At 37.7% G+C, this 19,111-nt stretch overlaps 1 protein-coding gene across 17 annotated transcripts in view; it reads left to right on the top strand.

Moving 5' to 3' along the window:
• Positions 1-19,111, top strand: part of R3HDM1 (R3H domain containing 1) — a 177,557-nt gene that overhangs the window by 47,169 nt on the left and 111,277 nt on the right. For 16 of the 17 annotated variants that reach the window (XM_047772054.1, XM_047772046.1, XM_047772039.1 and 13 more), the window contains exon 2: positions 18,342-18,550. The gene's annotated coding sequence lies outside the window, so the exon portion shown is untranslated. Of the gene's footprint in view, positions 1-7,599; positions 7,619-18,341; positions 18,551-19,111 lie in introns of those variants that run through there. The other variant, XM_047772036.1, reaches the window with a different exon arrangement.

Raw genomic sequence — 19,111 nt, 5'->3', positions numbered from 1 at the left:
CACTTGTCTTGCTTATTCAGTGTTTTACTCAGTAGACACAATTAGGTTTTTATTATCTTCATTTTATTTTGTTTTTCTTCTCATAGTTATTGAATGTTGAGTTTCAGTTAATTTCTTTTAAGTCTGCTACTTGAGCTAAACAGACAGCAGGCATCTGATACAAGGCAGAATTGTCTTCTCATTGCAGTTCTATTGCTGTCTCCATCTGTTGGTATGAAGAAGTAATGCTCTTGCCAGAATAAGCCAGCTCATTTTAATTTTAGCAAAAACAAATTAAGAAATAAGGAAATCTTTTCTTAATGCATTTTCTTTCTTTGTGACAGTTAAGTCAGTTTGGAAATGCAAAACTATCATGGGATGTCAGCTTTTAAAGGCAAAATTTTTTTTAAGGCTTTTTCATTAGTGATATTTAAAGTATCAGAGTTATTAAAAATCTTATATATTAACCATGCCTAGATTCCATACATTTTATTTTTTAGAAAATTAGAGAAAAACATAATTACTTAACTTTTTTCATCAGCATGCACCAAAAATTTAATAGCAAGAAATCACGAAAATCCTGATAGTCTCTGCACATTCACAGCTTCATGGGCTTTTGCATCATTGCTTCTGAATTGGTAATGAAGAGCTCAATATAGCTTCTGATACATTTCAGATATTCTGGGTAGTGACTGGCTAGAGTGTTACTGACATCACAACATACAGCTGTTGACTTTCTATTGTCTCTGAGTCCTCTGCAAGTGCTTTAGACTGTTCTACCGCACTCTCCCAATGCCTGACTAATCAGCCGGCTGTGTGTGTTGAGCTCCGTAGAGGAGCAATGCAGAGCATCAGTTTACAGATACCATGGAAAGTACATCTTCATACACTTTGTATGATGAAGCAGATAGCAATACGATGAAGGTATGTGACTCTTTAATTCATTTAACAATGCGTGAAAACGGTAATTAAATGTATGAAGAGTCATTCATGTTCGCTTGGTACCCTAATTTTTGCTGGGGGCATATGTGGTAAAATCCTTACTGTGTCCAAAATGAGAGCATGTTTTTAAATGTTTTTTGTTTGTTTTTGCAAAGATATGTTTTTAGGTTAATAGGATGAGGAGTAAGATTCATTTGCTTCTCAACAGGAATACAAATTTCTTATCCTCTAACCCCCCAACTTTGTGATACTCTTTTTACCTTGTTGATAAAATGGTTTACTTGTGTGCTCTTTGGTATTCGTGTGTGGCAGAACAATCTGTCAGTTGGAAAATGACTTCTCTTTCAGGTTCATCTTAAAATAGACATGCTGTGTGGATTTTTCATCTTAAAATTTTCATTGTGGAACAAGTACAGTGTAGATGAGACTCCTTTTTAAAATTAAGAAACTAATAACTTTAACTGTCAAAACTGATGTTAATTTTTGTATTCCTTTTTTGGGAGAAGAGGTAGAATAGTTTTTAAATTGCTTATAACAGCAAAACCTAGATTTGTCATTGCTCTGATTAGCATATTCAAATACCACATTGCAAAAGAGAGCAAATGATAACCAAACTATGTAATTTTTGAGAACTCTTTGACTTTTAATCATACTATATGAAAACTTTGACATTTACTTGATATTTTATGATTCTTCAAAACTGAAATCTCACCATAGAGGTGATACTGAATAACTAAAATATGTCTATTGGTGTATAGTTGACTTGTTTGGAAGGTTTTCGAGAGTATTGCTTGCTTTTTACCTGGATTAGCTGAAATTTTAACAGTATGTGGAATTGTTGTGATATTTTTTCAACCCCCATTCCCAATATGAAATAATTATTTTGATCTTGAGAAATGAAACTCATCTCTTTTTGAGAGGAGGTAGGAGGAAATTCACTAAATGGGCTTTTGTCCATGCTGAATATCATTGTTCTCTTTTGTTTCTTTCTGATTCCCTACTGTGTAAGTAATTAGGATCATGAAAGTATTAATAGCTATTATTAAAATCAGAGGTTTTTTAAGTCATATACATTATTTGATTCTAATGCCAGGAGAATTTCATCATAATATCTTTTGTAAGCATCATTGTTTAAATTTTATGTGAAACTATGAAAGAAAAATGAAAATAAACAGCACACACTCTCAGTTCTTACCTACAGCTGCATTTATCCATCATTTGTCACATTCCACTTTTCTTGTTTTTATTTCTTCTATTCTTTAGGTTTCTCTTCATGTCTCTTTCTGCCTCTTGAGACCCCTCCCCCACAGTGTGTGTGGGTGTGTGTGAGAGAGAGTGTGACTTTCTGAGTGTTTGTCTTTTTCTGTCTGTGTCTCCCTCCACTGGCCTGTTGGTCTTTCCCACTTTGTCTCAGTCTGTCCCCTTTCTGTCCATTTCTACCTTGTGTCTCAGCGTCCCTCTCTGACTGAATCAATCTCTCTGTGCCTCTTTCTTTTTCTGCTGGTCTGACTCTCCCTCTCAGTGGGTATCTCCCTCTCCCTGCCTAGCTGTCTTCCCATCCCTCTCTGTGTCTGTCTCACCCTTTCCCTCTCTCTGTCTCTATTTCTCCCTCTCCCTCTTCCTTTCTGTTAGTCTTGTCCATCTTTCTCCCTTTGTCTCTGGTGTGCCCCTCAATGTGCCCCTTCCTCTGTGTGTCTTTCTGTCCCCCAACCTCTTCCTCTTCTTCGCTCACCCTTTTCTGTACCTACCTTTCTCCCTGCTTCTCTGTTGCTATTTGTGTCTCCAGTCCCACTGCTACTGTTCTGTTAGTCTTTCTGCCTCCCTTTCGCTCTCCTTCTTAGCATTTTGCCCTCTTTTCCACCCTACCCTCAGGTCTTTCTCTTTCTTATCCAAGCTTCACTCATACACATGCACTCCCCAAGTTTTCATTGTCATACAGTTTTTCAGTTTTCATTGGACCAAGATATGCACTTAACTTTAAATGTCTTTTGGCTATTTAATTGCAGCTGCTGGTTGCTTATTTATTTATTTATTTATTGGTTTTATTTTATTTTATTTTTTGATCTTTTTAGGGCTGCATCGAGGCATATGGAAATTCCCAGGCTAGGGGTCGAATCGGAGATGCAGCTGCCCGTGTCCACCACATCACAGCAACACGGGATCCAAGCCACATCTGCAACCTATACCACAGCTCACGGCAATGATGGATCCTTTAATCCACTGAGCAAGGCCAGGGATAGAACCCACTTCTTCATGGGTACTAGTTGGTTTCATTACTGCTGAGCCACAGCAGACACTTCCTGCATTTTAATTTATGTTAAACTCTGCATGTGCTTAAAAAAAAAAAAAGAAAAAAACTATTGGGTAATAATTAAATGTTTTAAACAGATTTTACACTTGGCTCAATCTTCAGTTTTTATGTTTCAGGCCTTACAAGTGGATTGAAATTAGTATATTGACATTATCATTTAAAATATTTTACCTTCCTAAGATAAATATTTTAGACTGTTAAAGAGAATTCTTTTTCTCTTAAATGATCTTTTAGTTTTTCTGCTTTTTTAGAAAGTAGTTAAAATTTTTTCACTTTCCAAGATAACGCAATATCTAATTGTGTTCCAAGTTATAGGTAAACTTGTATTTTTTATATTTACATAGCTTTTTATAATGTATCATTCTGTATTTTCCAAGTTTGTTACAATGAGCATATGTTGAGATTTTTTTTTAATTTTTAGCTTTTTTTTGAAATATAGATTAACAGGAAATAGCAAAAATACTGGAGAAGTCTCATGTATGTTTTTTAAAGATTTTTAATATTTGAAAAAATTTTTCAAGATTTCGTGTCTTATATCTTTGTATTTAAAATGGTCTGAGAAATAGAAATTCACTTAGCATTTACTTGTTTACATAATCACAAACCTAGCAACTGTCATCATCTTGTTTTTGTGTTGTAAAACAGATTAAGACTGCAAATTGATGAAAGCATAGTATGTCTTAGTGGCACTGTGGTTTTCTGATAACATAGAGCTATCAGGCAAGACAGCTAAATTTACAGTTAACAAGTTATATATGCTTTAAGTAGTGAAGAAAGGTATGATTAAAAATCTTTTCAGAGCTGAGTTAAACATCATTTTCATGTGTAACTCCCCCTCCTGTGAAATTATGTAGCACTTTTCTTTGTTCTGTTGGTGCCTCTGTGATTGTCATAGGTTTCTTCCCTACTATATAATCATACTCCTAATCATGTGGGGCATGGAATGGAAGTGAAAAAACCAAAAATAAATCATTGTAGATCTTCTTGTCACACCTCCAAAGCTGAGCAACTCCCATTATATTTCATGTATGTAACACTCATATAAAAATTGTTATATATAACATACATATACAAAATATGAAACAAGAGTTGCTAATGAGGATTTATGTATAAGCTTCTGGAGAACCAAAACCTCTTAATACCACATGCAGAAATGTCTATGAACATACACATGTATGAGTGCTGCATTTCCACAGAGGAGATCCTTGGGTTTAATAAGCTTCTAAAGCAGGATCTTTTTACAGTCTAAAAATAACTAAGAATTACTGCTTTATGGTATCTATAAATCAGTATTCAATCTACTGTGTTGATTTGACATTTTTCCTCTTTTCCTTTATTTTCAAATACTTAGAAGGGTGCAAGATTTCCTTCTTCAGCAGCAGGCACTTGCACAAAAATCATGGTTTTTTTTTTTTCAGGTAGTTTGGACATAATGCAGTACTGATTACCAAATACATTGATGCCAGGCTATAATACGATATCACCAAAGAGAGATAGCAGAATGTTTTATTATCTCAGTAGTCTCAAAGTGCTAGCTAAAACTTCTTTTAATGGTTAGAAAATTAATGACAACAAAAATTGTAAATTGAGGAGTTCCCATTATGGCACAGCAAAATGAATCCAGCTAGTATCCATGAGAATGCAGGTTCGATCCTTGGCCTCACTCAGTGGGTCAGGGATCCAGCATTGCTGTGAGCTGTGGTGTATGTTGCAGATGTGGCTTGGATCCCATGTTGCTGTGACTGTGGTGTAGGCCTGCAGCTGTAGCTCCAATTCAACCCCTAGCCTGGGGAACTTGCATATGCCATTAGTTCAGCCCTAAAAAGCAAAAAAAAAAAAAAAATTGTAGATTGAATTCCCCATCAAACTCCGCTGTAAATTGTAAAGAAAGCAAAAGTTAACTATTAATAACTATTAAAACAATTTGATATTGTGCACAGAGCTTAAGGAGTAATGAAAGAAAACCATTTAAAAATCAAATCTGGGAGTTCCTATCATGGCTCAGCCAAAACAAATCTGACTAGTATTCATGAGGACACAGGCTCGATCCCTGGCCTCACTTAGTGGATTAAGGATCCAGCATTTCCATGAGCTGTGGTGTAGGTCGCAGATGCGGCTTGGATCTGGCATTGCTATGACTGTGGTGTAGGCCAGAGGCTTCAGCTCTGATTCAGTCCCTAGCCTGGGAACCTCCATGTACTGTGGATGGGCCCTTAAAAAAAAAAAAAAATCAAATCTGAAATGTATTAGGCTGGATGTAATCATTTTGTGCCCTGCCATAGGAAGCTAAACCAATTAAATTGGACAGAACCTTAGATATTTTAAAGGGAAGTTATATCTCCTCATTCTACAAGTATCGTGTATAGTGTGAATTTCTGGAGACCATGAGGATCTCAGCGGTGTTCACTCACACCTAGCAGCAGCATCTCACACTATAAAAGTGTTTGTTTGCATTTTGTTATACACATCCTTTTATAGAGTATGAAGACAGATGATGGCTACTGAAAGACAACACCTGTTCTCCCTCAAGCTGTTATTAAACTTTTTTTTACTGACCATGAAATATTCTTTGACTGAAAAGAAGACATTTTTGAGCCTGTTTCCCCTGAACATTATCCCTAGGTGCTTTCTTGAAAGCGGGTTGTGATCCTTTGTTAGAATGTAGTTAGCAGTTCGAGAAGTGAAGAGTGGCACATTAGTATGTCCACCAGTTGTAACCTAAATTAAAGTCGTGTAAAGGAAACATTTTTGTCGCAAGAAGGAAATGGGTCATGTTAGATCTACTGATTCAAATGCTAGGGAAAATGATGTTTCACGTGTTGATGAAATACATTAAGCCATCAAAGAACCTTTGGGTGGATTAGATAAATGTGCCAGGAGCCCAGCATTAGTTTTGCTAAGCCTCTTTGATGACAGAGTTTAATACTTTTAAGGCCCTCAAAGAATTTCCACTGTGATTCTGTGATAAGAATGAGGTGCTAGTCATGGATTAAAAGTACATAGAGCTAAATTCACTTAGTTATATTACTAGTACACAGAGGGGGAAAAAAATCAAGTAAAATAGAATTCTGAAAGAGTAAAGGGAACACAACATGAGAGTCTGGCTAAAGTACCATAAAGATTGAAGGTTTGTTAGAGAATGGTCTTGTGCTTGCCACAGTCATTGTGGAAAGCATACACCTTCTCATTGATGGCATTAGCAATGACTGATAAACTGGGATTATGCTCATGATGTTGTTCTCTTTCATTCATGAACTGTGAACTACAGATATCATGCTGTGAACCTAGCACAAAATACATTAGTGAGGATATAATGAAAGACTAGACTCTGCAAAAGTGTAATGACTTGTGATGTAAGAAACCCAGAGTGAGGCCAAGCTTCACAGGTTAAGGGCAGAGCCCTCCATAAGTCTGCCCTCACTTCAGACATCAAGCCACCCTCACTTCTGACCAACTGGCTACAAATTTGAAGATTCCTCTTTTCCTTTAAGGTTTGATAATTTGCTGTAATGACCTAAAGAATTCAGTAAAGTGCTATACTTATTCACAATTACAATTTTATTGTAAAGGATACAAATGGAGACTAGCATAAAAGGAGATACATGTCGGGCAGATCTGAGAGGGTCCCAAATGCAAAGCCTCCCTTGTTCCCCCTCCGTGAGGTTAGCATGTGTTACCCTCCTGGTACAGAGATATGTGAAAATGTGCAAAATATTGCTGTTTGGGGAAGCTCACCTGAGTTTCAGGATTCAGAATCCTTCTTAGTGTATATTGGCATGATTGATTGAATTGTTGGCCATGCAGTTGAACTCAATCTCTTTTGGCCCACCCCACCAGAGGTCATGCAGATACCACATTGCCTCAGAGGCCCAACTTTCTAATCACATGGCTCATTTTCAGGTGTGTCCAATCTGCATCCTGAGGCATCTCATTAGCATAAATTACATTGTGGCCCCAGCATAAGTCACCTTGTTAGCATGAACTATCAGGACCCACCATCAATACACCCATCACTTCAGAAATCCTTAGACTTTAGATGCTGCCTTCTAGGAACCAAGGACAAAGGCCAGCCAAATTCTTTATTGCACAGGAAATAATTTACTTTTCTGGTTCTCATTATTATAAGAGATAACTGAAGTCAGGGCCGAATAAACAGATATTTCTCTAAATAGTTCCTTTTACCTAAAAAGTATGTCTAAGTAGATAATACATTATTTAAAGGATGAATTATAACTAATTCAAACTCAATATGGAACAAAAATCTGTATTCTCCCTTCACACATGCCCATTATCTTAATATCTCCTTTCACATTCTCATTATCTATGCTCTCTTTCCAGGAATCTAAACCTTTGAGTGTTGTTTATTTCCCAGAGCATGATGAGATGGTAAGACCAGTCTTTTCTTCTTCCATGTAGTCTTAATTATGTACCAAGAGATCTTATTACAACCTAATTTATTTCAGTCTTGCATTTGACACGCACAGAGGAAGCTCCCAGTATAGTCCTGAACTATTATAGGTTTATAATTAAGGCAAAATACATTTTATCCTCACTAGCTGTATTAGTAGGTAATTTATAAAGTCCTCATATGTGGAGTTACATTCTTGGCCTTGACTTTATTAAATTGTCTCTTGATTTCATCTGCCAATATCTAAATACCTTCAAAATCTCACCAAGTTATCCTAGGATTCTCCAAGATTTCTTTCTTGAGCTCCTGAACAGCCCTTTATGCTCTTCCAATTTTCTCTTTCTCTGGCCCACTCCACTTGTGCTAGTGCTTGCCATAAACTTACTCATGTCCCTGCCAAAGGTTCTGTCTCCTTTGCATAGTCTTTAGGCAGGGCACCACTGATGTATTCTGGCCTGGCCTGATCACCTGCTCACTGTGAGATATTTGTCTCCCACTTCTCCCCTGCTTTGGTTCTCTAATGGAGACACTTCCTTTAGCTTCTGCTTCAGCTCAAACTAGGAACCCTGCTGCATAAAAAATAAAGACTTCTTTTAGTACTCTGGCATTCCTAACATCCAACTTTTTACATGTTGATTTTGCATTATTAGGCTTCTTAAGCACTGTATCATACAGTGATGTAATGTCAGATCTGGAAATGGCTGTGAAAGGACATTAGCCTGTCCTAAGCCCAGTAATACCCGAGCTGTCTCATTTCAGTTACTCCTGTTGCACTGACTTCAGTTAAAGGATCACAGAAACCTCCAGTCTTGTTATCTACAGACTTCATGCCTAAACAGTCCTGGATGTTGGGGTCAGTGGTGTTGATCCTTCCCCTGGGCACTCCAGTATTTATCCTCACTCATCGTTCTTCCAAAACTCCACAGCCACCCCAGTTTCCTCACTTTTAGCAAATAATATTTTAGGTAAAATAGAAAAAGTATTTATTAGAAATTGAATTACTGTTTCCTGCCACATTCCCTTCAGTTTCTGAGCACAGTGAATACTTGTAAGGCTTATTCCTTCATTTGTGTTTGACTCCCAATTCTTCATTTCTTTCCACTTCAGATTTTCCTTCTCATTCTCATCCTTTTTTTTCCCTTTTAAGCCTCCAGCTTCTTTCTTCCTTTCTCTGCTGACTTCTTCTTATTTGCCTACACACTTTCTATCCCTACAGCCTCCCCCTAACTTTGCATCTCCTGCTAATAACCTTGTTATCAAATCCAGTAGACTCTCATGTTCTTCCACCTTCCACCTTCATCTCCTAAGGGTTTGGTATTCCTTAGGAATTCTATGCTAAGCCCACTTCTTTTCTTACTCAGTGGTTCTTTGACAACTTCATCTAGGTTGATAAATCAAAACTTCCATCTGTACCATGAAATAGCATCAGCCCTGCCTTTTCTCCTTAGCTCCTCATTGTCCAACTCCCTGTGAAATTTCTCCACTGAGTGTCCTAAAGGCACCTTCAACTTATTGTGTACAAAACGGAAATTATTGTTTTGCACCAAATCTCTATTTTCTCTTCATATATTTCCTCTTCTAATGGGTAGCAAGCACCATGTACACCGTCATTGTGTCCTGTCGTAACTGTTCCTACTGCCACAACCCCAGCCTTTTCCCTGACCACCCCTGTATCTAATTGGCTTCCCTCAGTTAATTACTTTCTGATGTATTAACCTGTTCATTTCTAGAGACAGGGTATATAAGTAGTGGCTAACAGCAAGGGCTCTGGAGCCAGACTAACTGAATTGAAATCCTCCACTGCCACTGAGTCATGAAACCTTGGACACGTCGCTTAATTTTTCTGTCTCAGTTTCCTCATTTGTAAAATGGGAATGGTAAGAGCACCTTACTTCTGAAGGATCGTTATGAGAACTAAATAAACTAATACAGTTAAAAGCATTGGCAGTAGTACTTTGTGAATAATAAGTAGATGTTTTAAGAGTTTACTCTTAATATTTTTGGTTTTAAAGGACATGTCACAATAATGGTGTTGTTTTGTCTCTGTAGTAGAATCCAAACACCTTGAATACTGGGTATCCTGTCTGCCTGGTTCGTTGCTGTATCCTTAGCACTTAGAGCACCTAACCAAATGATTTGAATGAATGAATGAAATCTCCTTTTTCATTTTAGCCTTCACCTTTTAATTCTTTGTCTGAACTCTGGTCAATTTTCATCACAGTTCTCCTAACAGTTTACCTGCTAGAACAGAGTCCATCTATATTGTAGCTAAAATAATTCTCTCTGGCTTCTCTTAAAATATGCTCCTCTATTATTCAGGCTTTCTGTTCCCTCATGAGGTCAAGACTAAACTTCTCATCGTAATTTCAAATACATCTACCCTTTGATGTTATTCCCTTGTTGTTTGTTTCTAGAGTATTTTTAATGAAAAATGTCAAGACCAAAAAAAGCATTTTAACAAACATTCAGTACTTACTACTCAGAATTAGCAAGTGTTAACCTTTTGTTGCATTTGCTATAGATTTTTTTTAAGAAGTAAAATAATAAAGACTTAATTAAAATCCCTTTTCTATCTCACCAGAAACCCTTTCCTTCTCCAGAGAGAATTACTAACATGAAATAGATATGTCCCCTTCACAACCATGATTGTGGTTTTAAAATTTTTTACCTAACTTGCATTGTGTTGTAGAAACCATTCTGCTTTTTCACTTTGGTGGGCTTGTATTGATACCTCTAGTTCATTCATTTCAATTGTTTTATCATATTGTGCAGTATGAGTATACCATAGTTGTTAAGCTTTTTGTTTTAATAAATTTCCCTATCAATAATGTTTAATCTTTCCTATTCTTTTCCTTTTTTTTTTTTCCTTTTCTTTTTTGTCTTTTTAGGGCTGCATCTGCAGCATATGGAAGTTCCTAGGCTAGGGATCAAATAGGAGCTGCATCTGCTGGCCACAAACACAGCCACACAGGATCAGAGCCACGTCTGCAACCTATGCCACAGTTCTAGGCAACACCAGATCCTTAACCCACTGGGTAGGGCCAGGAATCAAACCCACGTCCTCATGGATACTGGTCAGATTTGTTACCACTGAGCCACAATGGGAACTCCCCATTCTTTTCTTCTAAATAAAACGATTCAGTGAATATTTTTGTATCTGCTCATGTACATGTATGAGTCTTTTCAGTGTAGGTCCAGAAGTGGATATGTTATGCCATAGGAGAGGTGGAATTGAAGCTTCACCCATCACAGAATCGTTTACTAATATGAACTTGAAGCATTTGAGAATTCCTATTCCCCATGCCCTCTAGCTATCATCAGATTTTTTTGTCTTCAGCCTCAGTTCATTACACTCTATTTCCATTAAATGGGCTTCTTTTTCTTTCTCCATTTTTCTACTTAGAATGCAGCAACAAATTCATGTAACACCCCTTACCTTTCCATGTAACTTTTTCTGTAAAATAATTTGTGCCATAGTCTGGTAGGACTCCACTAATAAATTATTCCCTCCCATTCTTTAACATACCAAAAGCCTTTTCTACTCCCTTTAAATATCTTCTTAAAATTATTTTATGTATTTGTTGATCACTATCACTATGGACATCCTCATTTGGGTTTAACAGACTAAGGTCAAGTTTGCTCACTTTTTTATTTTTGATTTTTAGGGCCACACCCACAGCATATGGAGGTTCCCAGGCTAGGGGTCTAATCAGAGCTGCAGCTGCTGGTCTACTCCACAGCCGCAGCAATACCAGATCCTTTACCCACTGAGCAAGGCTAGGGATGGAAACCTCAACCTCATGGTTCCTAGTCAGATTCGTTTCCACTGGGCCACAATGGGAGTTCCTCAGGTTTGCTCACTTTTAAATAGTATAGCTAATACTAATTGCAGCAGTACTGCTTTCTGAAGTTACTCGGTAAATTCTTGTTGGATGACAGTAAGTGTTTTTAAATCACAGACGTTTAGCATTTTGAAATGTTGGTTCAAGTGATTGACTCTCAGAATGTGAATTGCCACTATTTCTAAATAAGGCATAAACAGGATTCTTTTTTGGAGTTCCCGTCATGGCGCAGTGGTTAACGAATCTGACTAGGAACCATGAGGTTGTGGGTTCGATCCCTGCCCTTGCTCAGTGGGTTAACGATCCGGCGTTGCCATGAGCTGTGGTGTAGATCACAGACGCGGCTTGGATCCTGTGTTGCTGTGGCTCTGGTGTAGACCTGTGGCTACAGCTCCGATTAGACCCCTAGCCTGGGAACCTCCATATGCCGCGGGAGTGACCCAAGAAATGGCAAAAAGACAAAAACAAAAACAAAACAGAATTCTTTTTTTTTTGCCAGTTGATGCCCCCTTTGAAGGGGCTTTTTTGTTTTAGTTTTTAATTTTTTTATTATGGTTGATTTACAGTGTTTTGTCATTTTCTGCTGTACAGCAAAGTGACCCAGTTGTGTGTGTGTGTGTGTGTGTGTGTGTGTGTGTGTGTGTGAGTGTGTGTATGCACATGTATTATTTTTCTTGTATTAACTTCCATCATGTTCCATTACAAGTGATTAGATTTAGTTCCCTGTGCTACACAGCAGGAACTCATTGCTTATCCACTCTAAATGCAGTAGTTTGCCTCTACTAACCCCAAACTCCCAGTCCATCCCATTCCCCCCACCTCTACTGCCCAGGGAAACTGATCTAAGAAAACACTTGTACAGCTGATGTCCGAGAATGCTTTGCCTTTGTTCTCTTCTAGTTTGATGGTGTCTTCCCTTATGTTTAAGTCTTTAAGCCATTTTGAATTTATTTATATGCATGGTACGAGGGTATATTCCAGTTTCACAGATTTACATGCAGTTGTCCAGTTTTCCCAGGACCACTTGCTGAAATCAAGACTGCCTTTTCCCCATTTTATATTCTTACCTCCTTTGTCAAAGATTAATTGACCATAGGTGTCTGGGTTTATTTCTGGGTTCTCTATTCTGTTCCATTGATCTGTATGTCTCTTTTTGTACCAGTACCATGCTGTCTTGATTACTGTAGCTTTGCAGTATTGTCTGAAGTATGGGAGAGTTAGGCCTCCTGCTTGGTTTTTGTTCCTCAGCATTGCTTTGGCAATTCTGGGTCTTTTATGGTCCCCTGTAAATTTTTGAATTGTTTGTTGTAGTCCTGTGAAAAATGTCATGGGTAATTTGATAGGGATTGCTTTGAATCTGTAGATTGCTTTGGGTAGTATGGCCATTTTAATGGTATTAATTCTTCCAAACCAGGAGCATGGAATATCCTTCCATTTCTTTGAATCCACTTTAATTTCCTTGATTAATGTTTTATAGTTCTCAGCATATGTCTTTCACCCCCTTGGTCAGGTTATCCCTAGGTATTTAATTTTTTAATTAGTTTAATTGATTAATATTTATTTATTTATTTATTTATTTATTTATTTATTTATTTATCTTTTTAAGGCCTCACCTGCAGCATATGGAGGTTCCCAGGCTAGGGGTCTAATCGGAGCTATTGCTGCCAGCCAACCAGAGCCACAGCAACACCAGATCCAAGCCAAGTCTGTGACCTACACCACAGCTCATAGCAACGCTGGATCCTTAACCCACTGAGCAAGGCCAGGGATTGGATCGAACCCGCAACCTCATGGTTCCTAGTCCATTTCATTTTTGCTGTGCCACGACAGGAACTCCATTAATTTTTAATGTTATTTACTTATTTTGCCTTTCTTGCTAGAGGCCTTTGACCAATTGGTTCTCTCAGTTTCTAACCTTAGGAGAAGCTGTGTGTTGGTCTTTTTTTTTTTTTTTTTGGTCTTTTTAGGGCCATACCCACAACATATGGAAGTTCCCATGCTAGGTGTCCGGTTGGAGCAGTAGCCACTGGCCTGTGCCAGAGCCACAGCACCACAGCATCCAAGCCACGTCTGCTACCTATACCACTGCTCATAGCAATGCTGGATCCTTAACTCAGTGAGCGAGGCCAGGGGTCAAACCCGTGTCCTCATGGATGCTAGTTGGTTCGTTAACCACTGAGCCACAATAGGAACTCCCAAGAAACTGTGTATTGGTCTTTTCCATTTGGTTTATTTTATAAATGTGCCTGCCTGATTACATTTTTTCTTTAAGGGAAGTAATACAGCATTGTGCCCATCTAATGAAATGACATTGAATAACCAGGTAGTCATAAGGGAAGAACAATGCAGTGTGCTTTGCCAAATTCTTTTTAGATAACTTCAATAATATGACTCTAAAATTTTCCCCCCTCAATATTATGTGAAGAGAACCTTACTTAACTAGAAATTTTTTTATTGAAATATAGTTGATTTATAGTGTTTTGCTAATTTCTGCTGTAGAACAAACTGGTTCAGTTATACATACATATATATACACACACACACACATATGTTCATTCTTTTTCAATACTTTTCCATTATGCTTTATCACAGGATTTTTTTTTTCTTTTTATGGCTTCACCTGTGGCACATGGAAGTGGCATTTGACAAGGGTCAAATTAGAGTTGCAGCTGTGGCCTATACTACAGCTTGCAGCAATGTTGGGTCCTTACCCGACTCAGAGAGGCCAGGGATCCAACATGCATCCTCACAGAAACAGTAGGTCCTCAACCTGCTGTACTACAATGGAAACTTCTTATCACAAGATTTTGAAAATAGTTCCCTGTGCTATACAGTGGGACCTTGTTGTTTATCCATTTTGTGTATAATAGTTTGCGTAGTCTTAATGCTGCCTCTTTATTACTGTCAATTCTATCTGAAATTTTCACTAGAGAAACTACTCATTCATAGACTGCATATATAATATGCCTTTCCAAATGTTGATCCTAATTCTGCCCTGCTTTGTTACTGAGGAAAGTACTTAACTATTCATATTTGTCATTTGTAAACTCCCAGGCTTTACGTTGTTCATTGGCCACCAACTGAATCCTTATTGCCAGCCAGGTTTATATGGTTTAATATTTATGATCACAAGAGATTGGGAGATTAAGAGAAAGTGGATGGTTACCTGGCAGTTCTGATAATTCAACGCCGAGTAGTTATGTTGTGAGCCACATGGGAAGTCCAAGTTCTGATAATTCAATAGCAGTTAGCCCTACTGACCATGAATAAGAAGTTAATAGTGCTACCTTCCTGTGTACAAAGAATAATACACTGCTTCTGTCTTTGTGAAAAAGATGTTTACTTTCTTTCTTGAACACTGTTAAGGAGTTATCACACATCCTAAGTATTTTTGAAATAAAGGTGTTCTATAAGCCCAAATTACCCCTCTTCTTTGTACATGTGAATGATGATACAGCATTTTGGGTAAGAGCTCAGAGTGGAGCACGTCTGCCCCGGTTCACATTCTGTTTCACATCTCATGCTTACCAGATCTGTGGCCTTGGGCAAACCAGTTTCTCTGGCCTTAGTTTCTTCATCTCAAGGATATTAATATAACCTATTTCCTAGAATTGTTGTGACCTTTAAAGATTTAATTATGAAAGATAGTAAAATAATACCTGCAATAAGTAAGCGATTCATTAGTAGTATTTAGTGGTTCAGTTATACATACATATATATACACACATACATATATTTGTCTTGTTTTTGCACGTGAGAGTTCCCAGGCTGGGGGTTGAATTGGAGCTACAGCTACCAGCCCACACCACAGCCACAGCAACGCTGGATCCAAGCCCCATCTGTGACCTACACCACAGCTCACAGCAATGCCATATCCTTAACCCACTGAGCAAGGCCAGGGATAGAACCCAGGTCCTCATGGATACTAGTTGGGTTCATAACACGCTGAGCCACAACGGAAACTCCTCCCTTTGATTTTTAAGAGCTTCTTTACCTTAGAGATTTTAGCCTTTTTGTGTTAGAAATATTTTTTATTACATCATTTGCCTTTTAATCTCTTTGTTATATTTTGTCTTGTAGATATATTAAAGTTTCATTGAAGATTTGTTAATATTTTTCTTTGATAACTTCCAGATTTTTATCATGCTTGGGAGGAACTCTTATTACACTCTATAAAATAGTTCCTATATTTCCTTTACCTTAATAGTTTTACTTCTTTAGGTTATAATCTTTAATTTTCCCTTTAATTCCCTTTTGCTTATGGTGCTGAGTGGCTGCCAGCCTATCATGCATAGGATTCTGAAGATTTTATTTCATATACATACATATATAACATTACATGTATATTATATATATACATACATGTGGAATTTCTCTTTTGTTACATGCAGAAATTGTATGTAATCAAATCTCTGATATGTCCCTAATAAATAACATGTTACCAGTGGAAAAATGTTCTTTTCAGAGTTGAGTATAAATTTTGGGCACATATATCTATCTCTTTTGAGTTGAAACAGATGATGAGAAGCTCAGTTTTTAAATATCAGTAATATCAGGTATTCAGATATGTACCTGATATTACTCTACTTAATAAGTGCCAACATTTTATTTTTTTCTCGTCTCTCTGTTTAGAAACTTATCAAATTCATTTAAGATCCTTAATTTCACCTACTGTATAACTATTTATTACATTAGGATGATGCATTTAATTGACTCCTTCATGTTGTGGCAGAGATATAAAGTGCCATTTCAGTCTGTGGCTTCCTGTACTTGACACCTACCTGTCCACACAGCCTTGGAAGTATAGCCTTTGTGCCAGGATTAAAAGGATTTTTGTTTTAGTGAGTACCTGAAAGCTAGAATGTCTTTTACTTGACGATTTGGAGGAAAACATTTATATTTAAAACAGATGCATTAATATTTCTGAGAATGCAAAGTTTATGCATATTTTTTATATTAAATGAGAATGCTCTAATATTAGAGAGCCCCTTAGGTTATGGACTCACATGAACACCCACATCCCCAAGCATAACACACATCCACAGAAACCCTAGTGGATCTCCTCTGGTGAGCTTTTTAGAGTATACGCATAGGAAAACTTGAGCTATGCAAAGCCACTGTGCACCCAAATAGGCCTCCTATCAATGTCCTATCCTGTAGGGTGCAGCCAGGGCACAACAGACTGAGCTTCAGCCAACTGCTGGCCTAGGGTTATTATGCCATGAAAGAAAGCTAACATTTTTGGAGTGCCCACCACAGGTTAGAAAAGTGTGGCTCAGAGAGATTAAGTAATTTACCAAGGTTGTAACTGACAGAGCTGGGATTTAAACTAAGGTCTAATGCTAGTGCCCTTGATCTTTCTATTATACCATTGCCTCCTTCCCAGGCAGTAACTAGCCATTTGGTTCAGCAGCATTCATTAATTGTCTAGTGATGTATCTTATTTTAGCAGGTATGGGTCATACAAATTAGTTGTGTGACTTTAGACAAGTCATTTTACTCTGGGCACTAATAACGTGCATGTTAAATTGTATGATTGGACTAGGTGTTCTCTAAGGTTCCTTGGGGTTCCTAGGACCTTGAGGTCCTAAGAGGATCTTCTGATCCTCATGTTCACTTCACATTGTGTTTCTTCCTCATTACCCCTTGTAGGTGTTACCTTAGCCATTGCCTTACTTATTTCTTAAATGGGTTACAGCATGCTTTTTGAGAGGTTCAAGTTTAAAGGATTCATAAGTAAATCACAGTCACAGCAAAATGCGTGAAAGAATTTGGCTGCTTAGTGAGTGCTGCCATCTTGTGTCTGTCATTTTATGAGAAATTTTTTTTTTTTTTTTTTTATCTTTTTGCCATTTCTTTGGGCCGCTCCCTCGGCATATGGAGGTTCCCAGGCTAGGGGTTGAATCGGAGCTGTAGCTGCCAGCCTACGCCAGAGCCACAGCAACGCAGGATCCGAGCCGCGTCTGCAACCTACACCACAGCTCATGGCAACGCTGGATCGTCAACCCACTGAGCAAGGGCAGGGATCGAACCCGCAACCTCATGGTTCCTGGTCAGATTCATTAACCACCACGCCACAACGTGAACTCCAGAAAAATTTTTTATATCTCTTGGTATTTGTTATGCTCAATTGTTTCACCTTAAAACTGTGCTGTTCTGTTTATTGACAACAAAACTGTCAGGAAGATGGAAGAGCTATATGGGATTTTTTAGAGTTGCTTTTTGCTGTGCTATGTAGTCACTGCACCAAAAAAAAATTTAAACTGACTTTAAAAACAGATGACACTGAGAGAATTTTGGCATTAATCTTTCAGATGTCTTTAAAAATAGTCATTCTAACCTTTGTAGACATTTGCTTTCACGAAGCAATGTGTGTTTCTTTGAAAATGCTAAATGGCTTATTATAGCTCTTGTTCTTTTGTACTTTTAAAAACCTAGGGTGTGGTTATTTTTCAAATTGCAGTCTTAAGTTCATCGAGTTGTAGCTCTGGAAGAAAACTCTAAAAATGTTAGTTCTTGGAGTCTACTGTTCCTGGTTCTGATCTTGGGAAATCCTTTTAAAATGAAGATAATATCTTCCTTACCACACTGACCACATATTCAGTTCTTTTTGTATATTAGTTCCCTTGCTTTCTTCTTTCTTCTGCTTTTACTGCTAAACTCTCTAGGTAGCCTCATGACTTACTCGGGCTCACAAAACCAATGCATGTGAGAATTAGTTGTAACTAAGTTTTCTGGCTCTTGTGTGGGAGAAGAAAATAAAATCTCCAATAATAATATTTTTAATTTCCACTTATAGTGTAGTGTTTCATTTCCCTTGGCTATTTTGTTAAAATATTTTCTTTTGTTTTAATTTTAGGCCACTGAAAGGTATGATATATTTGATCCAAAACAGTCCATTTCAGTCCAGGAATCTACAGTGGTGACAAGGACATGGGACTCCTCCTGCCAGATTCCATATGGTTCAAGACAATTGACATCCTGGCTGACAACTGTGAAAAAGAACCTTGGATTATTTTATTTTATTTTTGTGGGACACCACAATCTCAAATCCATAGGACGCATCAGGTAACCTCTTTTGTCACTTGAGGAAAATATATGCTTTATTCTTCAAAATATAAAATATAAAAAGGAAGGAGCAAAAGTACTTTAAATAATCCCTTCCCCTTAGTAACCTTATCCAACCTCCTGGATGTTTTGCAAATGAACCACTTAAGTTTGGTGTGGATATAATTAAGAATTTCTTTTTAAAGCTTTCTGGATATATTTATGGATTCCTAAAATTTATTTAGATATCCATCAATTCATCTCAGTTTTTGGATGTTGTTTTGTTTTGGGTTTTTTTTTGTTTTTTTTTTTTTTGGTCTTTTTGCCTTTTCTAGGGCCGCTCCCACAGCATATGGAGGTTCCCAGGCTAGGGGTCTAATCAGAGCTGTAGCCACCGGCCTATGCCAGAGCCACAGCAACGCCAGATCTGAGCCTCGTCTGCGACCTACACCACGGTTTACGGCAATGTTGGATCATTAACCCACTGAGCAAGGCCAGGGATCAAACCTGCAACCTCATGGTTCCTAGTCGGATTTGTTAACCACTACGCCATGATGGGAACTCCTGGATGCATTTTTAAAT

The sequence above is a fragment of the Phacochoerus africanus genome, chromosome 3 (genome assembly GCF_016906955.1).
Source record: "Phacochoerus africanus isolate WHEZ1 chromosome 3, ROS_Pafr_v1, whole genome shotgun sequence".
NCBI lineage: Eukaryota > Metazoa > Chordata > Mammalia > Artiodactyla > Suidae > Phacochoerus > Phacochoerus africanus.
Note: the sequence above shows the minus strand (reverse complement) of the source record. Positions and strands in the feature narration are given on the sequence as shown.